The 9,610-nt window shown below is 33.9% G+C and overlaps 1 long non-coding RNA gene across 1 annotated transcript in view; it reads left to right on the plus strand.

Moving 5' to 3' along the window:
- The window catches only part of LOC107698354 (uncharacterized), a 17,357-nt gene extending 7,747 nt beyond the window's left edge, over positions 1 to 9,610 (plus strand). Inside the window, exon 3 of the long non-coding RNA XR_001635338.1 lies at positions 9,549 to 9,610. This is a non-coding gene — a long non-coding RNA (uncharacterized LOC107698354). The remainder of the gene's footprint in view (positions 1 to 9,548) is intronic.

The following is a 9,610-nucleotide window of genomic DNA, read 5'->3' on the forward strand; positions in this document are numbered from 1 at the left end:
TTTTTTTACTAGTGGGTGCAGGACACTATAGTTCATTTATGTAAGTGAGGATTGCAAAATAAAGTAAACTGTGACAAATTATACCCAAGATTTCTTCATACAGTGGACTACCAGTAAAATTTATACAAATTTGGGACCAAAAATTATTCAGACTGAGTCTGGGAAAAAACATTGAAGTTGAGGTTTGCATGAAGCTGGGTGACAGCATGCCCAGAAGAGAACTACAGGCTGTCATTGAGGCTAAGGGTTGCCCGACAAAGTATTCATAGTTGTGTAAATACTGTCATACTAACAGCTGTCTGAATTATTTTGGTTGATTGTAATCTATTACATACCTTTCTATCAAAATTATCTAACATTATCAAGATGAATTTGTTCTGACACAGTGTAACTCTGAGTTCTTGTCATATTTTATTACCATTTTCTAAACTATAGTGAATAAACTGTGATAATGTGAGAAATGTTGAAGGTGTCTGAATAAATTTAGGTTTGACTGTATCTATTTGATAAATGAAGTTAACCAACTAACATTATACATACCCTTTTGGTTTCTGTACCCAATATTTAAAAAATTTACAAATGCAATAAAAATATCGGTACTCGGTATCGGCAAGTACCAAAAATAAAAGTATCGGTATCGGGCAAGTACTGGAAAAAGTGGTATCGGTGCATCCCTACTAACAGCATCAAAGATTTGTCATTTTCGATTTGACCCAGTTCTTTCTTGTGCCCTGCAGATAATTCAGATCACATTACAGAAATGTTTAAAGGGAAATTAATCTTTAATCTGTCCTACGGGGATGTTTGCTATATTTTTATTTCTGAAGTCAGTTTTAACCAATTTTTTGGTCCTCTTTTGCATGTGGCCATGATGAAATAAGCATCTTATAACTATTTATGTAACAAGGTTGCTTTATAGCGGCTTGCTAGTGTATACCACAGTGGTTGATGTCATGAGCAGTTAATGGTGCTCAGACGTGTTGTTTATTTTGATTGTTCTGTAATCTTTGTATCTGCAGCTATAACACCTGGATTGATTCGAGCCGATGGTTAATCCTCTTTTCCCGGGCCGCAGTATTCAGTTGAGCCCTACTGAAAACAGATGCATTAGCTTGTTACAGCGGCCAGTGTATCTGTTTAACACACGCAGCACTGTAAACGTTATCTAAAACCGGCTGTCCTCAGTCACAAGGTTTTAACTTATTCACTCCAGTCCTGCCCTAGTATTATAGAGGGATGGGACAGGAAATTAAAGAGATAAAAAGAAGAAAGAATGGATGGAGTTGAGCCGAGGCAACCCATCTGCTCATCCTCTTGTACATTTGTGTGGAAATGTAGAGTTACATAACCTTTTGCACTGTAACCAGCACAAACACACACATAAAGTGATGATACTTTTTAAACCCACTACTGCACAAGGATTACAAGATCAGTGTAGAAATATATTCAAATGCATTTGAACGATAATCACAATTCACATGTAACACTCTGCAAATGTATTTTTTCAAGCATTGTATATACAAAAAAATATTTTAATATTTATTTTATAATATATTTTTATATACATTTAAAAAATATTTTATTTTATAATTATTATTTGTAATTACTTATAATTATTTATTTGTTTGTTTGTTTTACATATTGTTATTTTTATTTTATAATTATTATATAATATATTTATTTGTTTGTTTTATGTATTATTATTTTTATTTTATAATTATTTAATAATGATTTTTAATTATTACATTCATTTGGATTGCAAGAATGAAAGGATTTTGTTCTTTAAATTTACTTAATAGGTCAGAACTTTTTGGCATGATTTCTGCATTTGAGGATAAATTAACAGAAAAAGAAAAGCCAAATGAAAATTTAAATGTGATTTTATTGATAAATAGCTTTTACTATTTTACAAACAACTGACATCAATGACTAGAAGGTGACAGTTTAAGCAGCAATTAGTCTACTCAGGAAAACCAGACTAAATCTTTCATGTCATCAGTTCTAAACCGTTTATTTCTTTCTGGCATCATGAGGGACACATGAACCGTCCTTGCTTCAGATTCAAAATCACTGTCAGACAGTGGCAGGATCTTGCTCTGAACTCTGGGTAACCTCATTTGTGAAGGGGACAGTTGCCTACAGGGATGGTTTCTGGGATTGTTGTGGTTGCATGCAGTGATAGGAAGGTTCAGGGAGCATTTGAACTGAGCTTGCAAAGAGAATGCTGGGTAAATCTAACAATATTAAGCATTTCAGGTGCACTGATTGATGCAGCTTGACATCTAGTTAATTTCAACGTCCTCCTCCATTTGTCAAACATATGAAGATACATGACCTTGTCCTCATGTTATTTTTACCATGGCGTGGTGATCACTAAGGCCACCCTGCAGTTGTAATGCAATATGGCAACTCAAATTATATCAGCTATGCATTGTTTGGGAATCATTATTTTTAGATATTTATGAGAGGTGCTATGACTTTTGTAAGTGATCTGACCAAAATAAAAAAAAATAGGTGAAAACAATTCATAGATATTATTTCGCATGTACAAAAGGGTTAAACAGGATTGTTTATACTATTAATTGAAAGTATATATGTTAGCATGGAGCATTTATGCACATTTATTAATGCATTAACCTTTAGGACAGTGTTTTTTGGAATGGCAGGGTTGACCATTATTTCCCATCCATATCTTCTTCTTTGTCCCTTCCTCTTCTGTCTGTTTCTCTTCTCCACTCCCTCCTCTCTTTTCATCCCTCCCCCCACACAAGGTACTGCGGTTGCCGGGGAAACGGATCCCAATTGTATTGCAACAAAAGAGCAGGCTTTCTCTCTCAGGAGGTGGTCGTCACTCGCACTCTGACCTCTCTCCCTCAAAACGGCCCGTTTATGCATCACTGGTTTCCATGGCAGTGCAGTTGAATTCTGTTAAGTGAACACTGCCTTAAGTTAAATAGTGACCGGTGGAATAGGGAAAACTAACCAGAAGGGCATATGATAATTTATGTACAGTTAAAAATAATAATTGTTCAGAATGCTTTGAGGACGTGACCTAAACTTCGTTATCAATGAGCAAGTGGGGGTTCACTGAGAAAGGCATATGTACTTTGGATTTATGGGTGGAGGGAGGAACTAAACGTATTTACTTGTGAATGGACACATTTAAACGGTCAGGTTAGGTGACTTAGAATCTCTTCTGTTTGCCTTGTTGTTTTTCCCTTTTCTTTTTGCAACTCGGAGAGATCTAAGAATAAATCAGTGAAATACACACAACATCGGTCAGTATTGCTTTTTTTTTTGTATGATGGTCATTGGATATTTAACTGTATGTGCTCATTTACACCTATTTTTACATTTAGATTATCTTTGTAGTCACCACTGAATGCTTTATTTATAGTTATTGCAGTGCCTTAATTCACATTTAGGATTTAAAATAGTTGATTTTATTGTTAGCTTGTTTCATTTATTTATTTAGTTCTATTTATTTGTTTATGTTTTACAAAATAGTACAACATTTTGATATTTGCCATTTATCAGCCATAACATAAAAATAATAAAGTTAATAATGGTAACACTGTTGTTAGTGCATTAGATCATCTCATTGGATTTAGCCTGAATGCAGTAATTTTCTTCATATTAAGTGAAGAATTGATTGTTTGGAAAGATAATGAAAGTTATCGCTGCATGTAATTTTTTTTTATCAATTTTTTATTGTTTTTACATTGTTTAGTATACAGAATAACACAGACAAACAATCAGCTTTGCAACAGAAAAAACAAATGATAAATGAAATAGAAGTACATCTATAAAAAAATATATAATAATAATAATAATTTGGTTAAAACTAATCAGTTAAACTGAAGTGTGAATGGCCGAAATATACGAAACAATATTTAAAACCTAATATACTCCAAAATATACAAAGTACAAAGACTATACATGTGCAAAAGATTATGTAAAAAGAAGTATATACCCATACAAAAATCTTGACATACAAACAATTGGAACAGCGCTGAAAGAAGTCTACGTCAATAAAAAAAAGAGGCAATTATAACCCAAACAGGGAACCTTAAACACGACTCTAAATCAATATATATTAAAAACAATATATATATAAAATAATAAAAAAATTAAAAATAAAAAATAAAAAAAAGCCCAAGACCAGAAAGTGTGTATTTGGGAGGGGGGTGAATCTCCTTAATTCAAGTTAATAAACCTTTAAGCTTCTCTAAAGTATGAGCCCAAAGTCTAATGGTGTCCTCTCTGGCGCCATGAAGCGAGCAGTGGACAGTTCAAGATACACCACGTCTATAAAAGTGAGAACAAGGGGGAGGCAGAGGCTCGCTGCATGTAATTTGTAACAAATAGCATTTTTAATAGCCAAACATATTTGTATATAATAATTATGTTAGTCATTTTAGCATTTTTAGCAACCAAACACTAGAAGTTATATTTTTAATTATGTAATTTATTATAGCATTTTAAGTCACCAACTCAAGGAGCAATATTATTATTTTATAGTAATTATTAGCATTTTTAACAACCAAAGTTATATTTTTTATATTATAATTATCTACATTATAGCATTTTTAATTGCCAAACCCTAGGAGCAATGGTATTATATTTGTTTATAATACTTGCATAAATTATTAGCATTTATTTATTTAAATATTATAATTAAAAATAATAAAAATTGCTGCATCCCTAGTTGCTACACAAGTGTCTTGGAGCACCAAAAGAATTTAGGGCTTAAAAAGTCCCTTTCAGAAATAAAGAAAGCTATTTGAATTGAATTGACTTTATAAATGAAATTAATTTAAATTTAATTGAGGGTATAAATGAGTCCTTCATCAGTGGCAAACTGACACGCAGCAGCTCCAAACATTAAGGGCCCTATCATACACCTGGCGCAATGTGGTGCCAGGCGCGACGCAAGTGTTTTTTACTAGTTTCAGCTTGACACAGTTGTCATTTTCATGTCCTGCACCACGTTGTTTAAAAACAAATGCATTTGCGCTCATTTGTGCGCCCATGGGCATGCTGGTCTGAAAACGAGGTGTGTTCAGGCGCATTACAGGCGCGTTGCTATTTTGAGGCAACTGAAATAGATTGTGCCATTGACCAACAAAAACCTGGTCTAAAGTCTGCCGCAATATTTATTTTTTTATTTTTTATTTAAAGAGCGTTAGTAATATGCGCCTATAGGCGGGTGAACAACGCGCGTACACTTTGCTTATTACACACACAGGGATGCGCAGCAGCACACAAACATTTTTAAAAATGAAGGGATTAAAATGTAAAAGATTATTATTGTGTAGGCTACATAAATATAAAAATGCCTACATGTCATAATGAATAGTCATTGCATGTATTTAGATCCGTTTCCTCTCTGGAGACACGTTCTGTCTTTGTGCTTGCAATTTCCAATGTGTAAATAGCAAATTCGCCATGGCGCGAGCGCAACTGGCTCTTAAAGGGAATGGGAGATGAGACTCTGACTGGTTTATAGCACGTTATGCCCAAAACACACCCATTACTCATGAAGAGAATAGGGACAACTCTTTTAGACCATTTAGATCATTTGTTTCTCTGTTTTTTTGCCACGGGATTGACATCCCGTGGTAACTAGGATTTACACAAGCTTCAGTCTGGATCCAGAACACCTGAGAAAAAGATTATTATTGTGTAGGCTACATAAATATAAAAATGCCTACATGTCATAATGAATAGTCATTGCATGTATTTAGATCCGTTTCCTCTCTGGAGACACGTTCTGTCTTTGTGCTTGCAATTTCCAATGTGTAAATAGCAAATTCGCCATGGCGCGAGCGCAACTGGCTCTTAAAGGGAATGGGAGATGAGACTCTGATTGGTTTATTGCACGTTATGCCCAAAACACACCCATTACTCATTAAGAGAATAGAGACAACCCTTTTAGACCATGCACCGGGCGCGCCGACCGTTTTTCCCATCGTTAAACTAGCAAAAGTGGATTCGGACACGCCCTAAGTGCACCTGCGCCATGCGCTTTAGACCTTGCGCTTAGATCGTTAAAATAGGGCCCTAAAAGTGAACTTGCTAATCTGTGTTTTCAACTATATTTACAACCCATGTGTGTGAAACACACAGGTCCAGCCATATTAAAAAAGACTTGACCATGTTAACTTTCATATATTTTGCTCCTGGGGATTTTAGTTTCAGATTGTATGAAGTGCTTCCACATCTCCCATAGATATTGTATAGCATGCCAGCTGTATGAAGCATTTACTCATATATAATGCTTTGAAGCACATGCTCTCTGCCCAAACAAAAAGCAACAGTCACTGTGCCTCTTCTCCCTTCAGCATATTCTGTATCTCTGTATGTTTTGAATATCCCTAAATAACTTTCTGCAATGCCCTTAAGAAACACAAAGGCACTGGATTGGACATTGATGAGTAGGAAGAGTATGTTTGCCCTTAGGAAAGCAGTAGACCAGATGCACACATTTGAGTTCATCAGATCATACCATTGCATGTAATGTGGGCTGACAGCAATGATGAGATAATGTTTTTCACCAGATCAGCAAATAATGGCACTAGTTTTATTTTTATCTTGCCTAAAAGCCAGAGTGTGTCCACTCAATTGAGCTCAGAATGGTGTAAGACACGTCATAAGTCCTTCTGTACCAACTACAGCCACGAATACCGCCAGTAATGATCAACAACTGTGAAGTTGCAACAATAAAAGTCAGTCACAATAAAGTTTTATGTCATTGTCTATTGCTTTACTTATTGTCCACAAAATATTATAATGATCTTTATAAACAAAAGTTAATTTGGCCAGCATCAGAAGCTATGTGATTAATAAACAAGCATTTTTTCTACATGCTTTTATGGTCTGATGGTTAAAGCCGGTGCTCTTTGGTGTGTCATGTTAGCGGCACATCTCAATGGTATATGCTGCGTTAAATATGGATTAGGTACTTGGAAACGATTGCTGGATTTAGATGCTTTGTGTCAAAATGGGCAAACATAATATCCATCCTAATCCCTTTTTACAGACATTTTGGGTGGTAGCCTAGTGTGCTGGCAGTGGCTGAATGCTCTCATTATGGATATGCATTATACATTCAGTATATATAATATAAATGTGTTGGACTGTTGCAATCGGTTTTTTATTTGCAATAGTAAATAATGGTAACACTGTTTTTAGCATATTAGATCATCTCATTGGATTTAGCCTAAACGCTAAGGTAATTTTCTACATATTAAGTGAAGAATTGGTCGTTTAGTAACATATTGAAAGTCATCATTGTATGTAATTTGTAACAAATAGCATTTTTAATAGCCAAACATATTTGTATGTAATAATTATATAAGTCATTTTAGCATTTTTAACAACCAAACACTAGGATTTATATTTCTTTATATTATAATTATCCACATTATTATAGCATTTTTAATCGCCAAACCCTAAGAGCAATGTATTATATTTGTTTATAATAATTGCATAAATTATTAGCATTTTTAACAACCAAGCAATAGGTTTTTTAAATACTGTAATTATGTAAATTATTATAGCATTTTAATAGCCAACCACTAGGAGCAATGGTATTATTTATTTATATAGTAATTTAGAATTTTTGAACCACCAAAAATTTATATTTAAAATTAAAATATAAATTATTATAGCATTTTTATTAGGGAACCCCTAGGAGGGAAATTATTTTTTCTCTTTTTTTTCAAACACATCCTTTTACTTTTTTTCTAGCGTGTTCATGTAGGCTTTGAATGATTTTAAGTTTTGGTCCTTTTTTTTTTTCAACACAAGCGGTGTCAGAACCCCTACCCGACCATCACAAAGGCCCTTACTCTGCAGGGGTGGAGGCGTTATTGTCTATCTGTCTGGTCCTGGGTGGAGTCTTTTTCATTTTCCCCCATGGGATTTGCATATTTATGTCCAGCCCCAAAGCTGGTACTACTCCCAGAATGCCTCTTGGTGTAAGTGGGCCTCAGCAATAAACAGCATGTCTCCCGCCCCAAACAAAGGCCTCCTCAGAGAGGTTACATTACACATCCAATTTTTATTCTCATTTTACATAAGGGTGACCGAGTGACTGATAAAAAATAGGGAAGAGTCAGAGACGTGGCCTGGTGGGTTTTGTTCTTGCTTCATTGAGCACTAAAGATGCTCCTTCTGATGTTCTCAAGATGACTGGAAATGGTTTGTCAGATTTCCAAAAGTCATCAGTGATTAGTTTTTATACGTTAGTAGATTTGAATTTCTTTGTCAGGTGGTAGGCAAAAAAATAGCAGCATGTTTTTCTTCAGTGTTTATTTTTAGCTTTAAAACTTCAGCTAATTATCAGGACAAACGGTATTACAACTGTCAGGACATGGCTTTTATTTGGGATTTTACTGGGATGTCTGGTCGTCCTATGTAACACACTGGAAAAGGGTCACACAGGATAGAAAACAATAGTATTAATAATTATACCCGTGAGATCAAAATCAGAGTTTTGTGCTTTGAGGCCATCTATGTGCCTAATGTACTATACTCCTACATTTTTTTAAAGCATTCACTCTTAAAATTTTCAGTCTTTCTCTGTAGAGAAAATAGGAAAATATTGATGACTCGTGTTTCAATGTATAGTTTCCACTTGATGGCCGCCATGTTGAAATCACATTTGCAGTTCAACCAAGTTATTAAACACAAATAAAAATAACTTATTTTAAACTTCAGCAATTTTCAGAAAACATCACAATACCATGTTGCACCAGTCAATCTGCTGTAACATCACATTTATAGGTTCTTAAATCTGGAGTGGGCAGATAAGACAAATGAAGGCAGCAAAACATAAAATATGAAATTAATAAATGTGCATTTAATGTATGCAAACAAAGTACATTTACATTTAGTCATTTAGCAGACGCTTTTATCCAAAGTGACTTATAAATGAGGACAATGGAAGCAATCAAAATCAACAAAAGAGCAATAATATACAAGTGCTATAGCAAGTCTCTGTTAGCCCAATGCCATACAAGTAGCAAGGTTTTTTTTATTTTTTTTTATTATATAATAAATATAAAGAAAACAGTAGGTAGAATAGAAAGAAAATAGAGACGGGTAGTGTTAGAGGCCTTTTTTTTAAGAAAGCAAGCAGTTGCAGTAGAAAACAAATAGAGTGCAAGTCTTTAAGGGTCAAGTGTTTTTTTTTTTTTAAAGTAAAATAATAAACATAGCCATACTTTTAGGAAGAAAGATTATTTATTTATTTATTGACACGTTCAAAAATAATTTAAACTTTTTTTTTTTATTTATTATTTTTCTTGTCAGCCCTTTCATCCTAAGCTTAGAGTGCTAATTTACTAATTAGTATGTGGACAAAGCTAAACTGTTGTTAAAATACATCTACAGTTTTGTATATATATATTTATTTATTTAAACATAACAAATATTAAATATTTATAAAAATAAAAAAATAATATTTTTATAATTATTGTTATTAATATATTATTTAAGAATGTATTATTTATTATAAGCACAGTTTTTTTCTTGTCTGACAGCCCTTTCATCCCATGGTGAACTTGGAGTGCTCTACTGAAATTCGCCCATTCCTGTGTGCCCT

Source organism: Sinocyclocheilus anshuiensis, unplaced genomic scaffold (assembly GCF_001515605.1).
Source record: "Sinocyclocheilus anshuiensis isolate Anshui unplaced genomic scaffold, SAMN03320099.WGS_v1.1 scaffold1746, whole genome shotgun sequence".
NCBI classification, from domain to species: Eukaryota; Metazoa; Chordata; class Actinopteri; order Cypriniformes; family Cyprinidae; genus Sinocyclocheilus; species Sinocyclocheilus anshuiensis.